The sequence below is a fragment of the Cavia porcellus genome, unplaced genomic scaffold (genome assembly GCF_034190915.1).
Source record: "Cavia porcellus strain 051 isolate PalLab524CR breed Dunkin Hartley unplaced genomic scaffold, mCavPor4.1 scaffold_28, whole genome shotgun sequence".
NCBI lineage: Eukaryota > Metazoa > Chordata > Mammalia > Rodentia > Caviidae > Cavia > Cavia porcellus.
This window is the reverse complement of record NW_026947511.1, coordinates 15,446,243-15,470,101: the sequence shown is the minus strand read 5'-3', so window position 1 is coordinate 15,470,101 and position 23,859 is coordinate 15,446,243. Positions and strand designations below refer to the sequence as shown.

Below are 23,859 nucleotides of genomic sequence, written 5' to 3'. Positions count from 1 at the left end.
TGAAAACTGTTTTGATGGATATGTACCTTACTTTTTTCTACATATTTATAGTCTGTGGATTAGAATTGCTGGCTCCTAATGCAAGCATATTTTTAGCATTAGAATATACTGTCAAAATTCTCAAAATGTTTGAACCAAAAAAAAAAATGTCTGCCATCAAATATGTAGGAATGCAGTTTGTTGATTTGTTTGACAAGGTTTATTTACTATGTTTACAAACAATGTTTTATTATTTATGTATATATATTAACAGAATTACTAAAATCCATATTTTACAAATAGAAAACTGATGCTCTAAGATATGAGAACAGCTACAATTTGTATGACTGTGATTTGAATGTATATATAAACCAATATTCGGAATATCTCAAAGCAAAACCAAGTTCTGAAGTGTATAAATACAATTACTATAAAATCTCAACAAATAGCATCAAATACTTCAATTATTGGTCACCCTTTCCCCCTTTTAAAAAATTTGTTTGTTTGCAGTATATAATAACTATATTTGTTTTGGAGCATTTGTAATTGTATATTAGGACAATTTTTGATCCTTCTATTCACTTCAATACTTAACTCTCCCCCATCTTGTAAGGGGAGAGTTCCTTATTCCTTATAGCAAGAAATGTTTAGAATTTATGCTATTTTACTACTTAATGATGTAGTAATAAGAATTTGGGGGGGGGCAGATTTCTTTCTATTGCCATATAAGAGATCAAACCAAACACCTCATGCAGCCTAAGGAAATATTTTATCATCAGCTAAACGTCTAATCCAAGGACAGTGTTTAATTACTGTTTTCTTGTTGCTGGTACAAAACATCTGAAATCTAAAGTTAAAAGGGGCAAGATTTATTTAGCTCACATTTTGTGGAGGTTTCAGTCCATAATCAGCCGGCTGCAATGCAGGGTGGCATGGCTTAGGGGCAACATTCAAGGCAGCAGAAGACAAGCAGAGCAATAAAAACAACAGGGAGTACAGAGAAAGCCTCTTCTCCTCCTTTATATTGTAAGCAGGCACCATGTTGGGTGGGTGTAACACCCACATCTTTCCCTGGCCTTCATCTTGCACAAGCTCAGGATGTTGATGAAGTGAGGCTCTGGCTCCTTGCTGAGTCACTTAAACTTCTAAACTTCTCAAGCTAGCAGAATAGATTAACCATGACACGCAGATTGCTAAAATAGAATATTTTTAAAATCAGTGTGTATATTATCTAAAATGAAAGTTTAAATGCTAAATCCAAAACAGTTAAAAGCAGATGCATATTCCACTTGCCATGATTTAACATTCAAAAGTTAGCTTAAATAATGCAGGCAAAAGAACTGTTGAATTTGTAAAAGTTATAAAATTATTGTTCTACATGTAATTGAGTAATTCAGTCCAAATATGGAATCCTTTTGAGGCAGATAGGATTGGTGTACTTCCGTTTTCCTGTATGCTCATTATATGGCTGTGAATCCAAAGAAGATTTTTCAGAACAATTCTGCTAGTTTTGCAAGTAAATTCTTTCACACCCAATTTACTAATGGTATGTGATAAATCATGAGAGTTATAGTTAAGCACATATATTGGAAACAGGATTTTATCCATATTTGTAAATCTATCCATGATCATGATTGGTCCATGAATATTCAAAGTAACAGTGACTGTCCCAACTGTTAGTTTTTTGTTATCGTGTCACTATCTACACCATAACAACATTTGCTAGTAGAAAACTATACCCAGTGAAAATTGAAACCACTTATGTGAATAATCATTTCTATTTCTTATTAATCACTGAAGTCCCCATTGCACATCTCATAGAATTCTTTTTAAATTAAATATTGCAAATTTGAGCCAACTTGAGAGTACTTCAGAAAACACATGGTTGGATGTTTATCATACAAAAAATTTCAAGAGGAACACTGAAACAGTGAGAGTATTAATTTATTTTTACTTAAGGATAAAAGGAAACAGTAGATACTACCAAGACTTTTAAGTGGAAATGTGAACAATAAATGACTTCATATTTGTTAAACTAGATTTTACAAAATTTTGAAAATGATCTTATAGTAACACATTGAGAAAATGTTTATTTCAAATTAATTGTGCAAAATGAAAAAAAAAGTTTATAGACTAACTCAACATATTAACACAAATAGTTTCTTTACTAGAGCGGTACTAAAGATATACAAAAGATGTACTAATGTTACTAAGGATATTATATGTATATGTATCTTATTCACATTATGTATTCATTAAATTTAATCACATTATTTTCCATGTGGTTAGCACAATAAATTTGTATCTATTAAGCTGGTATTTTGAAATTTGATGTTAGAAAAATTAAGATCAAAAGGAAAATATACTAAAATATCGTAATTGACAAAGATTACATTGTATAACTGTTACTGTTTTCTCACTCACTTGGTGCAACACATTTTTTAAATCAAGAAGTATGAAAATCAATGAAAACACAATTATAACAGAAATAAATATTACCTAGAAAATTTCAATCAGTGTATAATATAGATTGTTGGGCCAAGTATATTGCTCAGCTGCCCAGCATCTGCTTGGCCAGAGTGAGGTCATGAGTTTAATTCCTGGTACCACAAATAAAATAAATAGATACACAGAATAGATTGTCTCTTTTCAGAAACACCATTAAAGTTCAAACTATAATATAGGATTTAGCCTTTATTATTATTTTTAATATTCATTCACATAATTAGCAAATTCTGGTGAAAATATAGGTCCCAATTCTTTCAGTTTTCAGCTCCTGGAGAGCTACTACCCAGAATCAGCTACTAAAACTTGCTACCTGGATATTTTCCCCAGACCATCGTTTCTCCTCTGGCCCAACCAGATGGGCTACTCAGAGGAGTCTTGGTGAACAGTTCTGAATACTTCAGTTACTGTTTCCTTTAAACAATAGAGGGAAATACATATTCTCTGTAAAACTTTGATGGGAGATATGCTACTTTTAATTGAATCAGGAAAAGATAAATTCAACATAACTTACTTAACAATGTGGAAATAAGGATGACATTCTTTGTTCATTTGTATTTTCAAAGTTGAAAATGCAAAGGGAGTATTAAGGAAAACACGCCTGACTTGTTTTCATGTAACCTTAATAGTAATATTTGTTAAAAATTAAAAGTATGGGGAAAGAAGTAAACAAAGTGATGCTATGAAGATTGGGATACTCTACGTGTGTAGCACAAGCAGAATGTTTGAGCATTCTGGATATAATAATACACTTCTGTTGTGGACCTGCCCTACATCCCCAGCCTCCCAAAGGAGTGTATGGTGAAGGCTTAAATAAATGAGATAAGTGGTATGGTTTTAGGGCTCCAAGAGGATCAAAACTCTCTGCAGAGTTCAGGCACTCTGGTGGCTAAGACAGGGGATGCCTCTGGAGAGCCTGTATTTATGATTTTTTTTCAAATAACACAGGAAACTGAACAAACCTTGGAAGTGGTGCAAGGACTTTGCAAGTACCAAATTATGTTAACAAGGAGAAATGCCTTAGGAGAAGATCTCCATGATGCATTTCACTACAAGGATGGAAAGTCTGTGGCTACAGTCTTTATTAGTTAATTGGAGTTGGAGCCAGGTGTCTTCAGCCTTTATCTTTTCTTGCTCTGGCCATGCACCTGTGGTCTGTTTACATTTTCAATGGCTCCCAACATATTTCACTATAAGTTATTAGATGTTTGTAGCGTTTATTTTAAAAGAGCATTATAGATACAAAATAGATCTATAGACAGATTGCTCTCAAGAATATTTCTAGGACTTGTCTTATATTATGTATTTCATAAGTGATAGTTTACAATGTATATTAAGATTAGAAAACATCTACAGTAATTTTATTTCACTATATAATATTAATAATTGCAATTTCAATTTTCCTTAAAACAACAGAGAATATTTCCAAACAGCAACATTCATAATGATTAATGGTATAAGGTAAAATGTACAACATTAAGAGTTGAATTCTAATACTAATTCCATAACTTAACACATTTTTGCCATTGTAAAAGTGACTTACATATTTCAAAATCAACTGCCTTCTCTGTACCATAATCTCAAAAATACACACTGCAGTTATATCTCATAATGTATCTGAGCACTAAGGAGAAGCAGACATGAAGCAGGAGAAGGAAACCAAATATGTAACATTCAAGGGTCCGCAGGACATTTCCATAAGGGTCACACAGTTTGTATTTGCCCTTCTTGGATGCAGAGCATTAACTCACTCTGCTTTTAAGGTCACAGAAAGTCAAATCTCCATCAGTCCCTTTGTCATGTCTGCTTTGTCATTAGGTGTCACTGAATGATTTCTTAACTTGACTGAACACAGATCATTTCTAAAAAATGAAAAGTAAATTATATCCTTCATTCTAATAACACTGTGTATTTTTACCCTGTGTTCTTTCTATATTCTGCTGCTATATATAAAAATAGTAGTAGCAGCAGAAGAAATATCATTTAACAGTCACATAATGTTTATTATTTAGTAGGTGCTATTTTAGGTGATTCAGATATACCAACTCATTTCATTCTGACATGAAATAGAGTATGCTTTACGGATCTGTTTATGGATAAGGAGAGTAAGGACAGAGAGGTTAAATAACCCGCTGAAGTTTACAGCTATTGGTCCAACAGCCAAGAATGAATTCCAGAAAGACTGAATAGAGTTTGTGCTGTCAGCTTTTGTGATATGCTGAGCTCATGTGCAAGCACGTACATCCATGTATGTCTGCACATGCAGTGTATTCACATATGTGTATACACATACATGTCCTTGTTTAAGCCTTAAGAGAAAGTGTGTGTCTAGATTTTAGATACAGAGAGGAAGGATATGAGGATATGTTTATGCTTTTAAGTCAGATTAAATTTTTGTAGTTAATTTTTTGGCTGTCTTTTGAGTTTTACGTTGTTTCCCAATATCTAAAAATTATATACATTATAATTTATATATATATATATATATAGTCTTTTCAAGACAGGGTCTCTTTGTAGCCTAAGTTGGCCTTGAACTCACAACAATTCTCCTGCCTTGGCCTCCCAAGTGCTGGGATTACAGGCGTGAGCCACCACGCCTGGCTTCTAATATACTCCTTTGAAAATAGTATACAAATGAAATAACCTCTATCTGAGGAAGCATTTGAAGTCCATACTTCAAAAAAATCTTCTGTTAAGCATTACTAAATTATCTTTCATTACTAAATTCTCTTTTAGTGTTTACTAAGACACAAAAATCCCTTCTTAGCAAAACTTAGGACAGTCCCCTGTTACTGACAAACTCAGAAGAGCAGCAATCCTATCTAAGAAAGTGTGATCAGACAGAGATAAATCTAGTGAGGCTTGAGGGATATGGAGCATATTTTTAAGAATATACTAATCCAAAAATTTCATTATAAGACTACTTCAAAATTTATGAGACTCTTACTTGAATATATTTATTAAAATTTATTTTTGTTCATAAGAAAAGACTTCAAGGGAATATTCATCATCAAAAATTATAAAATCAGTGTTAAGCAAATTTCATTAGACCTCTTCATGAATAAACATGGCATAATATAAAAATAGGTACAATGTCATTTATTCATTTATATACAAAATATACTTAAATGGGTCTCAGGATCTCAAATCTTAATTTTTTATTTTAGCATACAAAATTCTTAAATGTTAGTAGTCAGATAAATCAATAAAATAAAAATGATTTCTAAAGCTATTATATGAAAAAAGTTAATGATGAGGTTCCTGTAAGCATGGACTTATACAGTCTAATATAATTATATTTTAAATTTCCAATGTTTTCCAGATGGTTACACTTAGATCTGCAAGGTAGCATTATCATAAAGAATTAAGTTTTATAAATTATAATTTAAATGAAACTGTCTTGGTTACCTTCCTCTCATTGCTGAGACAAACTACTGACACTCAAATGAAGAAAAGAAAGGTTTATTTAGCTCAAAATTGTGGACATTTCAGTCCATAACCGGCTGGTTCCAAGGCAGGGTGGCACAGCACAGGAGTAACACTTCCAGAAGGCAGAAGAGGACAAAGCAACAAGAGCACAGTGAAGGGGTAGGGACAAGCCTCTTTTCCTCCCTTATAGTATAAGCAAGGTAAGCCCTTTGGGTCGGTGTAGCACTCACACCATCTGCCCTTCTCTTGCACAGGCTGAGAAAGTTACAAAGTAGGTACGCTGGCTTCCTGCTTTAATCACTTAAAGTTTTGACCTTCTCAAATTGACACAAAGAACAACATATTATAATGGCACTGGCTTATCCTCTACATTCTGAGAGGCAGAGCTGCTGAGCAACCTACCTAAGTTTCTAGACTTCTCAAGTGGACACAATGTATTAATTGTAACAGTAACTTAGTAGATTACTTTGGAAAAGCCATTTGTTTAACAACATGAAGTCTAGTTAACCTGATATTGTCAAGTAGTACAATCCTAAACATCACCAAAAAATATGAAACTATACCTTTGAAACTTTTTAGAAAAGAAAACAATTCTATTTTATGAAATTCATATTACCATTTTTAAAATCTTGTTTTGTAAATAAATTTAAGAAAGTTTGTCATTATCTCTATTTCAAGGATTATAGCCTAAAAGAAGCTGCAATGTCAAACTATTACAAAATTTTTCAAAATGCTTTTAAATGTTTGGGATTTTATATAGATAGATGATAGATAGATAGATAGATAGATAGATAGATAGATAGATAGATAGATATTGAGAAGGTCAAAACTTGAACTAAGTGATTATATAAAGAAATTTTGAAATACGTTCATCACTCTCTGGGCTTGGACATAGGTCTCATTGACATGGACAAACACTTCAAGAAGGTCAGTGTTGTCAGTCAGTATGGAACCCACGATGGTGCCTCACTCCAGAAAATTGAAATCAAGCTATACACCAGTGCACCCGGTCCTTCTGTGGAAAGAGCAAGATGAGGAGATGGGGCATAGGGATCTGGAATTATGGTTCCTGCATGAAAGCATGGACCTACAATCAAATCAGCCATCAGAACACTGAATGAATAGAAAAACCAATGAAAACTCTACTATTTGAGACATCCCTAGCATATAATAAATGGGTTAATTTATCCAAAAACAAAAGAAAGAAAAGAAAAAAAAATGTGCTTGTCAAAACTAAATGAATGCAAAGTCATTCAGTGTCAGTCTTTATGTTTTCAGTGTGACTCCACTTGTGTTTTCTTGCCATTTAAAGTGGTCTTTAAAAAGTAAATACATAGAATTGAAGGGTCTTTCCCTTAAACTTTCCCTTCTCACACATTTCACAGTTCAGCTTAAACTGCATTTTTTCAGAACCCCTCTGCTTTGTGAAATGACCTAAAGCCTCATTCCCAGCCTGAGTTACTATAATAGGATCCCACTAATCCCATCAAACGTACTATTCTTAAAAGTTTATAAATGTTTTCTCTCCACTTATTTTCTTCTGAGGGTTTTGCCTTGCTGGACTGAGCTGCTTTTGTTTCATGTGTACAGATATAAACTGAAATGATTGAATACCTTGTGAGTGTGAGTTAAATACATTTACACATTTTAATATGTGTCTGGAGAAGCAGAGAGAGAGCTTCTTGTCAGTACAATACGGTAGTGTAAAAAAACTTGCCTAACATGCCCATTAGTCTGTGATATAACTAATCTATACATTTTAGTTCAGTTTTAGATTTCTAAAGAATTTCCACTGTCAGTATTTGTTTCATCTGGTGGTAGCACTTTTTACACATAAATTCTAAATTAAAAGAAACTTAAACTAAAAATAAGTATTTATATTTGTTTATTTTTTGGTTGCAATGCTAGAGATCAAGCCCAGAGCTTCACGCATCATAGACAAGTGTTCTACTTCTGATCTAGAACTCTAGCCAAAAAAAAGATATTTTAAAATATATGTCATTTCAAAAAGAATAACTATTTTTGATGTTTTATAAATTTTGACTCTTTATGCTCTCTCATTTAAGCCTACGTGTTTTAAATTAGAAAAGAGACAAATTCATTGCAGATAGGAAGGTGGTCAACAGATGGAGAGGAAGAAAGGCGTGAGGGAAAGGATCATACAGAGATTTAAAATGTATTAAATTCGCACACTAACTCTGATGAATGCAGTCATTATATACTTATAACATGGACAAATGAAAATAAAACTTGAAGCAAAAATGTCGTAAAGCTAATTATTAAAAATAGAATAGCTTACAATAATATTTCACTGTAAGAATTTTGGAATACAATTGTACTTTTGAAGCAAAGAGCTACTTTTGTCTTTAAAAGGGATGTTTTGGGTATTATGATGGATTGAAAAATATATTACAAATTATAATTAGAAAATATTTAAACGTAAACAACTCATATTTGTGATAACCAATACCTATGTTACATCAAAATCAATTTCACATGACTTAAATATGCTGTTATAATTTTTATAAACATATAAATACATAAAGTTAACATCAAATATCTATATTTAAAAATACTTTGAATTAAGACAAATAAAAAGCAGAATGATATATTTTAAATATATTTTAGAGCCAGGGTTATGGTTCAGTGGCACAGTGCCTGCCTGATATATATTAAGTCCTGAGTTCAATTCTCAGTACAAAAAAATTTAAGCAAAATACAATATATTTTAGTATTAAATATGTATATCAATTGCTATAAGATGAAGTCATAACACATAAAGGGGATACAAATTTATAACTAAATTTAACTATGCCATAAAATTGATAATTTTGAAATGTTTACGACAAACATTAAATCCTACAACTACAGAGGTGTCTATGAAATACAAATTATGAAGTGCCTGGTATTTTCACCAGGAGGTTAACTGTGAGAGGTGCTCAGCAGAGACAGTTGTGTAAAAACGCATGGGCTTGTAAACTATTAAAATAGTTTAAGAAAGATATGGGCAGATAGTCCCTGTGACCCCTTCACTTTTAAAAACATATAGACTTACACACATATATTTTTTAATATGAAAGTAAATTTGATATTAGTTTTGTCACCTGTATACATGCGACATGAAAAAGTCCATTAAGTCTTTCCTAGGGCACTGATGATTTAAATGATTCAGTGTGTCACAGAGAGGTACAGAACAATATTTAAAAGGTCACCAGGGGCCAGGGATTTAACTCGGTGGCTTAAGTGCCTGCCTGGAAAGTACATGGTTGTGACTTGGATCCCCAGTACTCTCTCCAAAAAATAAATAAATAAAAATAAAAAAATAAAAAGGTCACCAGGAATTGGATTTTGTTGATAATTTTGTTATAATTTATTTATTCTCTGAAGAATTAAGACTTTTTATTCAGAGTGAGTTAAATATAGTTAGAGATTACTCTACATGAAAAACATGGCTGAAATTTCAAGCAATGCAAGCAGCCACTGATCTGCAATATGTTAAATTTTTATAAGACAAATCTTTTCTGTGGATCTTTACATTTTAGAATTTGCTAAAGTATTTTTAACATGAAAAATTATGTGCTCTATAATCAAAACTTTGTCAAGGAGAGACAATCTAAAAAGGACAACTTTTAATAGATATGCATATTTAAAACATGTCCTTGTTTTAACATGTGTAGGTTTCCATTTCTCCTTTGCACACCTTTGATTTTTTATATTCTAACGACATCATAAATATTCTATAAGTCATATTTGAAGAATTCAGTCTGAGTCCTCTCAACAGGAAAAAAGTAATGATGAGGTGCATACTCTTCAACTGTACCGAAAATAATTTCATGGAGTTATTGTAGCATGCTGAGTATTAGAAGACCTTTTAGCTTTCAAATTGTAACCATATTGATTTATAATATCGTGTGGTGTGAAGTGGCCATTCATTGAACATCTTGTTATGCAAAATAGTCACTAAGCTTTCTGGAAAGTCATATACTAATCTCTTTGACCAGGGATAAGTTTCTTTTCTCTTGACAGCTGTTTGTGCAATTTTATACCCTATCTTTTACTAAGTTAAAGCTATTTTTAAAATTCAGAAACCAATGCTTCATCTCTATGCTTTTGTACTTTAACTTGTAAAAAATACCATAATATTTTCATTAAAAGAGTACTTAATTTTAAGAAATGACAAGTAATTCTAGGGTGTAAGAATTTTTTTTTCACATAAAGATATTGGTAGTCAAAATTCCCTACAATGCTAACTTTTGTTTCTAAAATAAAATTGTTATTCTGATTGACAATGTATTTTCTATATTATGTATATTCTGATAGTAACATCAGCTCTCTAAGAAAAGCAGCATAACAGTATAGTATTTTGAAAATCTCTAGATTCATTTTGAAGATAGCCACTGTTTCTAATCCTTTCATGGAAATCAAGCAAAATTTTTAATTGTTTCTCAAAAATTTACAGTGTAATATCCAAAATATGTTTCAAATTATTTAATTGACTCAAGAAAACTTCAAATTATTAAGTTTTGATGTATTTACTTATTAGTTTTTTGTGAGGTCTACTGCAGAGATGGTCATCATGTAACACATATAAACATTTTTCAGAGTTCCACATCCTGAAATATCCTGGACATAACATTCTTTCCTGAGTCAGTGATCAAATCTTTATGTATACAGAAATCCACCAAATTACCATGTTTCACTAGCAATTAGAAGTATTAGATACACTTCTAATTTAAAATTATGTTCTCTTGAAACAAAGATATACAAACCACATTAGAAATTGTACAGTCTAATATAGCAGCTTTATAAATTAGTACATTAGATGAAAATTAAGCAAAGAACTTGGTCCATTGCCAAATAGGAGTATGCAGCTATTCTCTCTCTCTCTTTCTCTCTCTCTCTCTCTCTCTCTCTCTCTCTCTCTATCTGTCTCTCTCTTTCTCAAAACTTCGTGCTTTTCTACCGTATCAATCTGATATCTCTGTGTCAAAAATCCATGCTTCTCCTTCCCTTTTATCATTCTGACTTGCTTTGTTATCTATATTACACAGTTATTTTGTTAAGATAGTCACTTGGATCATGGCAAAGAACAATAAAATCATAAGTGTCTTAAGAGTTGGAAATGCATTCTGAACATCAACGTGTTAGATGGAAAGTATTAGAATAAATAGTGGATTTTTATCTTTGAAGTGTCATATTGTATAAAATGCATATTTATCTTTGCCTGAGCTACTGAAATTAATGTTTTGCCATCTATAGAGAATAAGAAAGCTACAAAAGACCTTCTTGGAGGAAGATAGAAATAATCAGAAACTTTTTTTTTTATAAAATGCCAATTTTTAATTACTTGAAAAATATAAGCCTGGATGAATTTAACCTGAAGATACTGATTTGCATCAAATCGTATTAAATGCTGCCTGATCAGTTAAGTACAATCATGAGCTTACCATAAGTAGAAACAATTGGAGAGTTAAGGGAAGATGACTAATGGATTCTCTAAGGCAGGGTAGAAAAATCTAAGGGGTCACGTGAAGATGCTATCAGAAGTGTAAAAGAAAAATCAGCAATGATGTGTCTTGGAATAAAAAAAAAAATACATTAAGAGAGAGAAAAATGTACTTTCTACCAGTGTGCCCTGTGCCTCCTATTGGAAATCTGCTTTTACTTCTAAGACTATTCCTCTTTCTTTCTTTCTTTCTTTCTTTTTTTCTTTCTTTTTTTCTTTCTTCCTTTCTGAGAGAGAGAGAGAGAGAGAGAGAGAGAGAGAGAGAGAGAGATCCAATATTTTGTCACCAGTGCTCTGTTATAACTCTTAGAAAGCATTCAAGCCCAATATGAGATCTCTTGCCCCATGATAAAACATCAAATCGTTCCTACCTCTGTGGGGAATATCTGTGTCTTTAACGCTCACTCCTTACTCCCTCCAAAACTTCCTCTCATTTATCTCCTGCCCTCCCTCCCTCCATTATTCATTTGTTTCATTCCCTCCTTCCATAAATTTAATTAAAAACGGTTTATAATATTCAACCCTATGTACAATTTCATATCTGCTGTAAAGAGAGTTTTCCATTTATTGATGACTATGTATTTTCAAGTACGAAAGTTAATCTAAGTATTATTAAATCATGTAAATTAGATACACTTAGCAATTTTAGAATTCAGATAATTATGCTAATGTTTTCATTTCACACTTACATGTTTATTTTTGTAAAAAATATCTCTGATATTTGGTTATCAGTTATGCACATACATATAACAACTCCAACGTTGAAAAGATAAGTTACAATATAAAATCCTATTTTTATCAATTTACAGTTCATTTGTGTTGAATTGCAGCTTCATAATTAAAAATATGTTTCTGCTGGTGGATAGTATTCTTGGAGATTGAAATTTCCTTCTATGAAACATGAATTATTTTACTATGACAAACCAACAGTGAACAACATACTAAACCATTAAATATTGAAAGAATTCACTCTAACATTAGGAACAAGACAAGAATGCCCAATATCACCATTGTTGTTCAATATAGTTGTGTAAACATGGGCCAGAACATTTAGACAAGAACAATAAATAAAGTAAATATAGGTAAAAAAGAAGAACTTAAAATATCAATATTTACTGCTGACATGATAGTTTACATAGAAGATACCCAAAACTTCACCAAAAGATTCCTAGATTTAATAAACAATTTCAGCAGAAAAATAGGACATAGAGTTAACACTGAAAAAATAAGTATTAATCATGCACATGAATAACAAACTCATTGAGACGAATTAGACAAACCACACCCTTCACAATAGCATCAAGAACAATGAATTACTTAGGATTCTATCTAAAAGAGACAACAAAATACCTATATATTGAAACACACTGTAATTTGCAAAAGAAGATAGAAGAGAATATCAGAAAATTGGAAGATACCATCTACTATACTTAGGAAGAACCAAAAGAGTGAAATTGGTTCTAATAGTAGTCCTAAAACTATTATACAGCTTTAACACTTTCCAATCAATATACCTGTAGTACACTTCACAGAAATACAGAAAACAATCACAAAATTCATATGGAATCAGAAGTCTCAAATAGCAAAAGTAATTCTGGACAAAAGGCAAAACAGGTGCCATCATAATCCCCAATTTAAAGTTATTCTACAAAGGCACTATGATAAAAACAAAATGGAACTACAAAAGATCCTAAGATGTGTGTTATAGAAGGAAAGATACAGAAACAACTCTAAGCTGATTTAGCCTCCTTGGATTTGACAAAGGGTCTGAACACCTTAGCTAGAAGAAAGGTAACCTCTTTAATAAATGGTGCTGCGAAAACTGGCTTTGCACGTGCTGAAAATTGAATCTACATCCATTTTCTTCTGATGAACTAAACTAAAACTGAAATGGATCAAATATGTAAATATAAAATGGGAACACTTGGTATACTGAAATTTAGAACAAGTAAAATTTTGAAAACATAGCTATCGCAAAGGCTTTATGAACACAACCCCAATTATGCAGGTAAGTACTTCAAAGAATCAACAACCAAGACAATGTCAATTTATAAAGCTATTGTACAGCAAAAAACTCACCAACAGAGTAATGAAATAACTCAAATAATAAGAAAGTATTTTTACCAGGAACTCATTTGACAAAGACTAACATTTAGAATATATGGAGAACTAGAAAATTCTGAATCCCCAAATTTAAAGACAACATTCATAATAGACACCTAATATGAATAGACATTTCTCGGATTAAGAAATACAAACAGCCAGTGTGAAAAACTGCTCAGCATCACTGGTCATTAATAAAATGCAAATAAAAGTAACCCTGAGATTTCACCTCACTCCAGAAAGAATGGATATCAGCAAGAAACTAATCAATAACAAATGCTGGTGAGGCTATGGAGAAAAAGAAACCCTTCTCCATTGTTGGCGGGAGTGTAAACTGGTATAAGCACTGTGGAATTCAATATAAAGACATCTCAAAATACTGAAACTAAAAGGTTCTATTTGACCCAGATATTCCTCTTTTAGATGTCTTTCTGAAAAATTTATAAAGCTTCATACCACAATGATATATGCATGCCCTTGTTTATAGTGGCATAATTTATCATAACTAAATCTGGAGCAGCCCATATGCCCATGAAGGGATATATGGATAAAGCAAATGTGACATTAATACAGTGGAACACTATTGTAACATCAAAGGGAAAAACTGGAGTCATTTTAGGAAAATGGATCTACTTCAAGACTACAATTTAAAGTGAAATAAATTGGACACAAAAGTCTAAATATCATATGGTTTCTTTTGTATGAGAAGCCCAATAAGGTGCATAATGAAGGTTTCATACTCATAAGTAGGAAGAATGTGTTCAAATGAGAAGGAGAATAAGAAGGGGAAGGAGAAGAGAAGGAAGGGACAAGGAAAAAAGAATAGAGGGAAAAATGAAAACAACATTTTTATAAATGGTGAAAGGAAAAAAGTTGAAGGGAAGGAAGGGCAATGGGGAAAGAAAAGAAAAATTAAGATATATTATGTACAGGTACCTATATTTGTGTTAAATATGATCAATATGTGTGGAAAGTATTTACATATAAAGTTAAAAAAATCAAAGAAAAATTTTCAAAGCAATTCATTATGCAGATACCTGAATGCAACAACACATTTAGTGATTCTATCAAAGATCTGAAGAAGTTAAATAATGTATCTTAATAATTATGCAGTACATTACTATGTAATAGTTATCAATCATGAACAATATTTATCCATCTAACAATAATATTTGCAAAATGATTTCAATATAAGTTTGGATACATTAGATAAAATTCTGAAATGCAATGTGAAAATTATTTAATTTAAATTAGAAAACTTTTATTGTTATTTATTGTAGATACTATTAAAGCAATTCAGAGCAGTTAGATCTTGTGTTTATTTTTTATACGACGAAGAATTTCAAAGGGCACTGCTGAATTATCATCCATTAAAATCATTTTTAAAATTTTAATATTTGCACTGAGAGATCATTAAATTGGTACTAATTCTAAGACATAACAGTCTACCTCTGATTACCTGAAAATGTGTAAACTATTGAAATTCAACCCTTTATATAATCACCAATTCATCATTGTTAAGTCTTAGTAACAGAAAACTTTTTTTAAAATTAAGATTTTAAGTGTTTTTTGGTCTTTAGAAATGAATCAACAAATTGCAAACACAATCACATGTTTTTTTTTTATTTTATTTAAGGAGAAAAGAAAAAAAACAGTGAAAGGGTACAAGTTATACAGATTTACAGAAGAAAAAAAATGAACAGTAGGAAATCACTAGTTAATGGATTACATATTGCCATCTTAGAAATAATCTCAATTTATGCTGAAATTTTACTTTTTTTCTATCTTTTTTGCTCTGACCCAGAGTAATTCAATGCTTTAAGTATTAATTTGTAAATCTTCTGTAATTAGTATGATTACTACATTACTCTGAAACCAAGATGTTTCACCAAAACACCCCAAACACAATGCAAAACTATCTCTCTTACAATAGGATAAATTCTGAATAAATATTCCGAAATGTACAGACCTTTTAAGAAAAATCTCCCTGTATCTGATCTTAAAAACTGTCCAATCAGGAGGTCATTGCAGTACTTTCCTTTACTGTGATTACTGTCACACCAATTGAGGAAGTCAAATTTATTCAGTTCTTTGGATAGGAATGATCCATATAATGAATTTTGAAAATGTGTTCAGTGGACTCTTGCTTTTTATACAGTTTATACATTTTATATATTTTTGTTCTGTATTGTCCTGAGAGACGATAGTAGTTGAAAATAGCTTTTATTAGGTATAAAAATTTTGAAGATTCAATCAATCATATCCATTACTTGGCTGAAAAAATTCTCCTAATATATTCATAGAGTGCTTCAAACTTAAATTTCAATGTGATTGTTGAGTATACATATATATTTTAAACCTTTTTTGAGTATATCTATATTTTAAGTGTAATATTTATTAATCCCAACATTAAAACAAAAATTTATATTTATTTCTTAATTTTATTTATGTATAGATTTTTGTATCTCCACGCTTTCCAAAATTTCAATTATATTTTCTAGATCTTTATGCATCTTTACTCTTTTGTCTTGATGTTATTTAATATAAATTATTTTAAGGCTATTTCAAATATTTTTGTCTATGTCTGCTTATTCATAGAATACAATCATGGTTTTAAGGTACTATTATGTTTCTGTAAATTATGTATGCTTTCAATCTCATATTTATATATGTCTTCAAAGGAACACGTATAGATGTTTGAAAAGAGCGTATTTATTTCTACTGAATGCTTTACCTATATCCTGATTTATATGTAATGTATCTGAAAAACTAAGATGTCAACCTATGGGTACGACTGAAACCAAATAGAAATTACGGTGATATTTGAAATGTCTTAAGATGTACAATGTTTTCAAAAAATATTTTCCCTAAGACAATGCATAGGTATAAAAAATCATGACACTAATGTAAGAATGACTTACAATAAAATTCTGGAATCTAAAATCTAAAACCATCAATCTACATAATACTTTACCTGTCATAAGGCTCTATATTATGTCAAGCAACATATTTTACAGTGATTTGTATTCTTTGCTCCCTACTGTAGGTCTCTGGCAAAATCACAGACCCTGATCATATGCCTGTAGATGTGATTTTTGTTTCCTAAGCAGAGATATAATCTGGAGCACAGGTCATGTTATATATGCTGCGTGCAAAGTTGCAAATCAGAATTTTCCCAGAAATCTATATCCAACCTTTCATATAATTTTGCAGGATTTACTTTGCAGAATTTGTAAGAATTTATCTTTAGCACAGTTACAATATACATTTTTAAATTCTGCATTTGGATAAAGTGTATTTCAATAAGCATTAACCAATTACTCTGTTTTACAGGAAAATTGAAACGATACTCACTAGGAACAGCTGAAGTCACCAGACGCAGTGTGGGACAAAGATACAAGGCAATCGCGTGAGTCATGGTTAACTTTCTCTTAATTGCATACATTATGTTTGTTTCATTTCCTTTGAAAGAAACCAACACATCTTGTCTATATTTCACATTATTTTTGTTAACTTTGTATGGAATTTTTCAGGTTCTACTCATGTCCTTTAAGCAAATGCTTTGATATCTTATTTGACTGAGCCAGAAATAGGAAAAAGGAGGGGTGGGTATTCATAGTGTTTAAAACTCTTTTTCTTGAGAAGTGAAATATAACTTTTTTCTTCTTTAATACATTTAAAACAAGCACACCTCTGCTCAGTTTAGATTTATTATTTGTCATTGATCGGCTCATTCTCTTGGAGGACATTCCGGCACTAAGATAGGAGACACATTGCATCCATCATCCTGAGTCACAGAGCCATCAGGTCGATGGCTCTTTTTGAACTTTGCTGTTTCAGAAAACTGTGGCTGAGTATTCTATGCAGAAGTTTGACATTTTCAGGGTAAAAATCAATTTTCTTTTATGTGTTTCTAAAGTGAGCTTATGTTTTGATTGCAGAAGAAATGGTTTTTAAAACTATGCTGTAACAAAACTAGGAATTAAGATAAAATTTGCCTAACAGTCACATCAATGAAAGTGAGGAGATATATTTCATTTCTCTAATAATATTTTATCAGAAACTTATGGAGGTAACTGTAGAAATAGAATAATTTCCAGGAAATCCAGGGTACAATGACTGAAGTTCCTCATTAAAGCATTAAGTTAGTGTTGGAACACAGTATTTCAGAAAATCAAATGCTCATAAGTAAATATAATAATTTTTGAGATGTATACTTATTGTGTTTGTATATTCATGACTACTCATATTATGTAGTTTACTCTTCTAGAAGAATGTAGGCTTCAGAAAGTTAAAGATTCTGTCTTTTGTATACATCTATATTTACAGCATCTATCATAACACTGGCAAACCTGGACATATTTACACCCTAAACAATTTCACACATTAAAAATAACAGTATTTTTTAAATTTTGCATTTTTATAATGAAAATATAAATGCAATATTAAAAACAATTTCCACTCTGTTTCTTTTGCAAAAGTTCTGTTAAAAAAGATAACTTTGATTTTTAAAAATCTATTGCACAGAATAGTAAACATATACACGAGTTCTGCTTATTTAAAATCACTGAAATTAAATTTTAAATATTCTCATCACATTTTAAAAATGTTTTTTATGATGAGTATGACAATAATGTTAACTTCCACATTGTATTAAAAATTATAACGTAACTTTGTACTTCAAAAATATGTAAAACTGTAATATGTGGTATATAATTAAAAGATTTTAAAGATTGTCTTCAAGTACTTCTATATATTTTGGGACCTTAGAGATACTTGAAGACAATTTTTAAATATTTTAATTATATATATATATATATATATATATATATATATATCCGATACTATAGAAATAAAAGAGAGTAAAGCCATAAAGTATTACTTAGAAGCACTTTAATATACTTATACAATTTGAATGTAAATAGTTTTAAGAACTCTTTTAGCAATTTAATCTTTAAGTACCTGCTCACTGTTTAAAGATCTTTTATTGTGCATACAAGATGTATCTGTATAAGTACATCCAAATATCCATGTGGCTTTATGTTTCCCAAACAACTTTATTCTTGATAATTAAATTTCAATGTAACAATATATTACAGACAAATTCTTCATGTGATGAATCATGTAATATTCATTATGGTTTCAATTTCTTTATCAACGCAGAGATGCATAAGAAACTAAAAGAGACTACAGCCACATCTCAATACTCAGATGCTTTGAAACTTCTCAAGTTTGACACTGTATTTATTTTGAAAGGACACATTTCCCTGGCATTCATAGTTTGATACTCAATGCATAAGCTATGTCTTAGCGTGTCGATTGCCTCATGGCTCTCTAGAATTCCCATCCAAAGCTATCTGTGTGGTATTCATCATTTTTGGCACTTATGCCTCCTGGAACCAATTAAATAAGTGTAGGAAGTTACCAGTGTATTTTTCATGTTCTAAAATTTCTTACTATTTGTAGTTAAATTAAGTTCAGTATAGAAGATTTTATGAGAGTCAATAAATATTTTACCATTGTTATAATAATCATAAATAAATATGTTCATTTGTTTCTACATGTGAGAATCTAAATTCATATGGAGGAACTGTTACATATCGATGTCAAAATGTTTACCACAAGCATTCATACAACAGATTTCAATTCTTTACATCCTTACATTTTGGTGTATAAATTCCTTGAAATATGAGAACTTTTACAGTTTTTTGACATTTTCCTAGCAGATTGTAGTTAAACTTTTTATTTTCAATTTTTTATTACTTTTGTTAGGATATATTGGCAGTGCATTATGATTACATTTCTTATGGAAATTGATGCATGTAGTCACATATTTCATTTCTCTTTTCCTCCTTCCTCTCATGTCAACTTTTTTTCCCTTTGCGTTATGCAAAAGATTTATCTCCACATTTCCCATTATTATTCTTTTATTTTGATTTTTATTTATATTTTGGTGGGTATTCATAGTGTTTAAAACTCTCTTGAGAAGTGAAATGTAACTTTTTTCTTCTTTAATACATTTAAAACAAGCACACCTCTGCTCAGTTTAGATTTATTATTTGTCATTGATTGGCTCATTCTCTTGGAGATTTGTTTGCTCTTTTTATCCAGGTTCCTCTTGGTACCTTGTAGTATTGTTATTAGTGATTTTAAGATCATTTTCTCTAGTTCTATGAACAATGGTATTGGAAGTGAGCTAAGTCTACACATGGGTTTTGGAAGAATGGGCATATGGACAACATTGGTTCTGAGTAAAATTATTTTTGAGGAGAAAACACTTTTTGCCATTTTCTGATATACTTTTTGATGTCCTTTTCAGAGCAATGTAGTCTTTACTGTACATGTATTCTACTTCCTTGGTTAGGTTAATTTCTAACTATTAAACTGTCTTCATGCTATTATGAACAAAATATTTTTCTTAATTTCTTTCTGAAAATGCTATTGATTTAAGCTTGTTTACATTTTATCCTTCTGTATTATTGAATCAGGTTAATAATTCTAGGACTCCTTTGGTAGAATTTTTGGGTTTTCTGTATAAAAGACCATGCCATTTGCAAAAACTGATAATTTCACTTTTTCCATTTCTATACAGAATACTGTCATTTCTTTTGCCTTTGATTGCTCCGGCTAATGTTTCAAGTATTATGTGGAACACATTCTGATAATATATATTATTGCCTTGTTTCTGATTTTAGATGAAAAGTTTGAAACATTTCCCATTTAAGATTATGCTGGTAGTTTTGGTAGTTTTGTCATAAATGGTGTTCATAAGATTGAGATAGGGTCCTTCTATATCTATTTTCTTCAAGTTTTTTGTTTTTGGTTTTGGTTTTTTTGCTCATAAATGGATTTTAAGTTTTTCTGTGTCTTTTGTTATTATGATGTTATTTTTATCTTTATTTCTGTTTATGTGATATATTACATTTATTTATTGGTTTATATAGTTAAATCATCCTGCATTCCTTGGATAATACCTAATTTGTTATGATATATGATAATTTTGAAAATTTGTTGCATTTTATTTGTTAGTATTTCATAGAAAAATTTTTTTGGATTCACAGAAGAGAATGACCTGTAGTGGTCTTTATTTGGGTCACTGTTCAGTTTTAGAATCAGAGTAAATCTATCTTTCAGGAATGACTTGAGAATAGTCCTTCTTTTTCAATTTCGTTAAAGATTTTGAGGATTATTGACATTGAATTTTTCTTGAAATTGATTCTGGTAGAATTCAGTTGTGAATTCATGGGCTTTAATTAGTTGGTAGTATATATTATTACCTTAATTCCATTGTCTGTTCTTGTGTTATTAAACGTTTTATATTTTCTTAGTTCAGTTTTGGTAATTCATATGTATCTAGGAATCTATTTCTTCTCAATTCACCAACTTATTGGTGTGTAGGTTTTCAAAGTGTTACTAATAATCTGTGGATTTCAGCAGTGTCCCTTGTAATTTCACCTTTTCCATTTACAATTACATTAATTTTTGTCTTTTCTTACCATTTTTGTAAAGTTAGCTGTCATTTTGTATTGTGTTCATTAAAGGAATCAGCTCTTCAGTGTAATTCTCTGCATTTTTTAGTCTCAGTTCCACTTGCTTCTGCTCAAAGTCTTTTAATTTCCATACTTGCACTAGCTTAGCATTTGAAATTTTTTTCTTTTTCAAGTCTGTGAGTTGCATAATAAGTATTTATTTGAATTTGCTCTGTGTTTCTAATGTGAGCAATCATAGCTATAAATTTTGCTCTTAGGACTGCTTTCATTTTGTACCATATATTCTGGTCTGTCATAGTAGCATTATAGTGTGGTTCCATGAACTTAATTTCTCTCTTGATTTCTTCTGTGATCCATTGATTAAGAACATATTGTTTAATTTTCATGTGTTTGTATAATTTCTGTGGTTTGTTTTTTCATTGATTTCTCATTTAATTTCATTATGATCTTATATTGCACATTAGGAATTTTAATCACTGAAGAAAAAGAAACAAAAATTATTCCCAAGAAAAATTCTTCTGTATTTTTGAATGAGTGGCTTCCTTCTAGGATCTATTGATAGAGTTATTTCCAAAAGATGAAAAATATTAACAAAAGATGAGAAATATAAAATAAAAAGCGGCCTTTATTCTGAGAACACGGAGAGAGATGACCGGCAGCCCCACCGCTGGCGTCCGGCGATCTCTCCGTTGGACACGTGGCATGGGGGCCTGTAAATAGCCTCGGTTTGGGGTGGAACCTAAGGCGGGCATTAGGGATACACAGGTAGCCCATTGGTCCTAGGTTTGGCGCCATATGTAAATTCCCAGGGGCGGGAAGATGGCATCACAGGTAACTTCCTAGGGGCAGGGCAAGATGGGGCTTCCTGCTTCCGCTTGTGGCTTTCCTGGCTACAGTGTTCTGTCTGGGCCAAAACCTTTCACTATAATCTTAGAATTACCTGTCTTTATATTCTCTGTGCTCGTGGGTACTTCCTCATACTGCACAGGTTCTCTGTCTTTACACTCCAGGCTGCAGCAATTATACATGCAGAAGTACGCCACTTTCACAGGTAGATGAGGACAGCAATCAGACCATTCATATCTTCAGGCTCAGTGATGGCAACAGGACTGGAGTTCAAATAGACTGGAGTTCAAACTAGACTTTTTTTTTTTTTTTTTTTTTTTTAAGGAGAAAAGAAAAAAAAAACAGTGAAAGGGTACAAGTTATACAGATTTACAGAAGAAAAAATTGAACAGTAGGAAATCACTAGTTAATGGATTACATATCGCCATCTTAGAAATAATTGTTCAAGTCACAAAATTAAAGCTTGTAGAGTGGACATTCCAACAATGATACTGCAAACAGTTCTGTTCAATGATCCAATAAAACTCTGTGATATCATTTTCTATCTTATACACTTAAATATACATGCAGTTATATAGTTTAGAGCACTTTCTTTTCCTCTCTTTTGTATAATGACTATTACACATTTGGGGTTTCATTGCTCCCACGGTTCTTATTGCTTTTTTGGAAGAGAGTAAAACCAAGTATGACATAACAGACCAGAATCGGTCAAGTCAAAAGGGTGGACATAATAGATAATGTAAAAACATAATACAAGGTGATCAACAATGATTACCATAATGCCTGCCGCTATCTCTAATAGAATTGCTTATATCATTAGTTATAATACAATTGAACAAAACAGTAAAGAACAAAACCGACAAAACCAAAGCATTGGAGACATTGTAGATGTTCAAAAGTAGATAAAAGTCAACGAGAATGGGTGTTATGATGAATCTCATTATCTTCACAGCTGATGCCTAAACTTTCGAACCTGATACTATCCAGCAAAACAGAATAGGGGAACATCAGTCAAAAACAAGATGGTGAGAGTAATACAGGGCTTCAAATCGAGATAATAGAAAGTCAAAGTGGGTTACTATAATATATCCTGCTTTTTTTTTCCCTTTAATTAAACGGATAAAAATAAAAAAGTAAATAATGGAGTGGAGATTGAGATAAAAGAGGGCATAGCAGTGAAACAGCTCAGATCAAAACATAACCATTTAAGCAGAACGCTAGACTTAATGGCAGGACTTTCAGACCATCCCACTTCTGAAAGCCACACCTTGGTTCTCATCACCTATGGCAAGGGAACTATGTCCTTTTAGATCTGAGATTAACCTCCTGAAGTGGGTTTATGATTGACTGGAATTCATTTTACCACTGTCTCTAGTGGCTGTCCATCAGCTGATCACTATGATAGGGTGACAGTGGAAATTGTGAAATGAAGTTAATTGATAGTTGTTCTGTGACTCAGTTTTAAACAGCTCCTTTCTAAAATGGCTCTTAATTAAGCTTTCTAAAATAGAATGGGTGCCATACTGAATTTCTCCTCTAAAGCTAGCCTTTGGCTTGTAAAAAGAGTCACTTTAGGAGTAAACCCCATACTGTTTGTATAGTTTATAATAGTTAAGAGCTTTGCTGGAGCAATCACTGGTGGGTGAGTCTGTTGTTTCTCCTCTGAGCTGCCAAACCATGCCAGGATTACCTTCTCTGCCGCAGGCATTGATTGTACTTGTACAAGAACAGGTCATTTGGTCATTTAATGCCTCTTAAGAACTTACATATTTTTATGTGCATCTTGTCACGGCACTGGCATGATAGAACAGTGTTCAAACATTAGCTGTTAATTATTACATCATAATACTTCTGTTTCAGTAGAAGTTAAAAAAAGGGTAATTAGAATATAAAATATCTTAAAGCTTTTCCTTAATGAGATTTTTGAAATTTGTTTCTCCCTTTTTCTTAATATATAAAAAAAATCTTTCTATCCTTGAGGAATTTGTATCCTGTTAGGCA

General features: G+C 31.4%; 1 protein-coding gene across 1 annotated transcript in view; it reads left to right on the top strand.

Moving 5' to 3' along the window:
* Pcdh15 (protocadherin related 15) overlaps nt 1-23,859 on the top strand; it is a 1,472,709-nt gene that overhangs the window by 392,397 nt on the left and 1,056,453 nt on the right. The window contains exon 2 of the mRNA XM_063239513.1: nt 16,856-16,931. The gene's annotated coding sequence lies outside the window, so the exon portion shown is untranslated. The remainder of the gene's footprint in view (nt 1-16,855; nt 16,932-23,859) is intronic.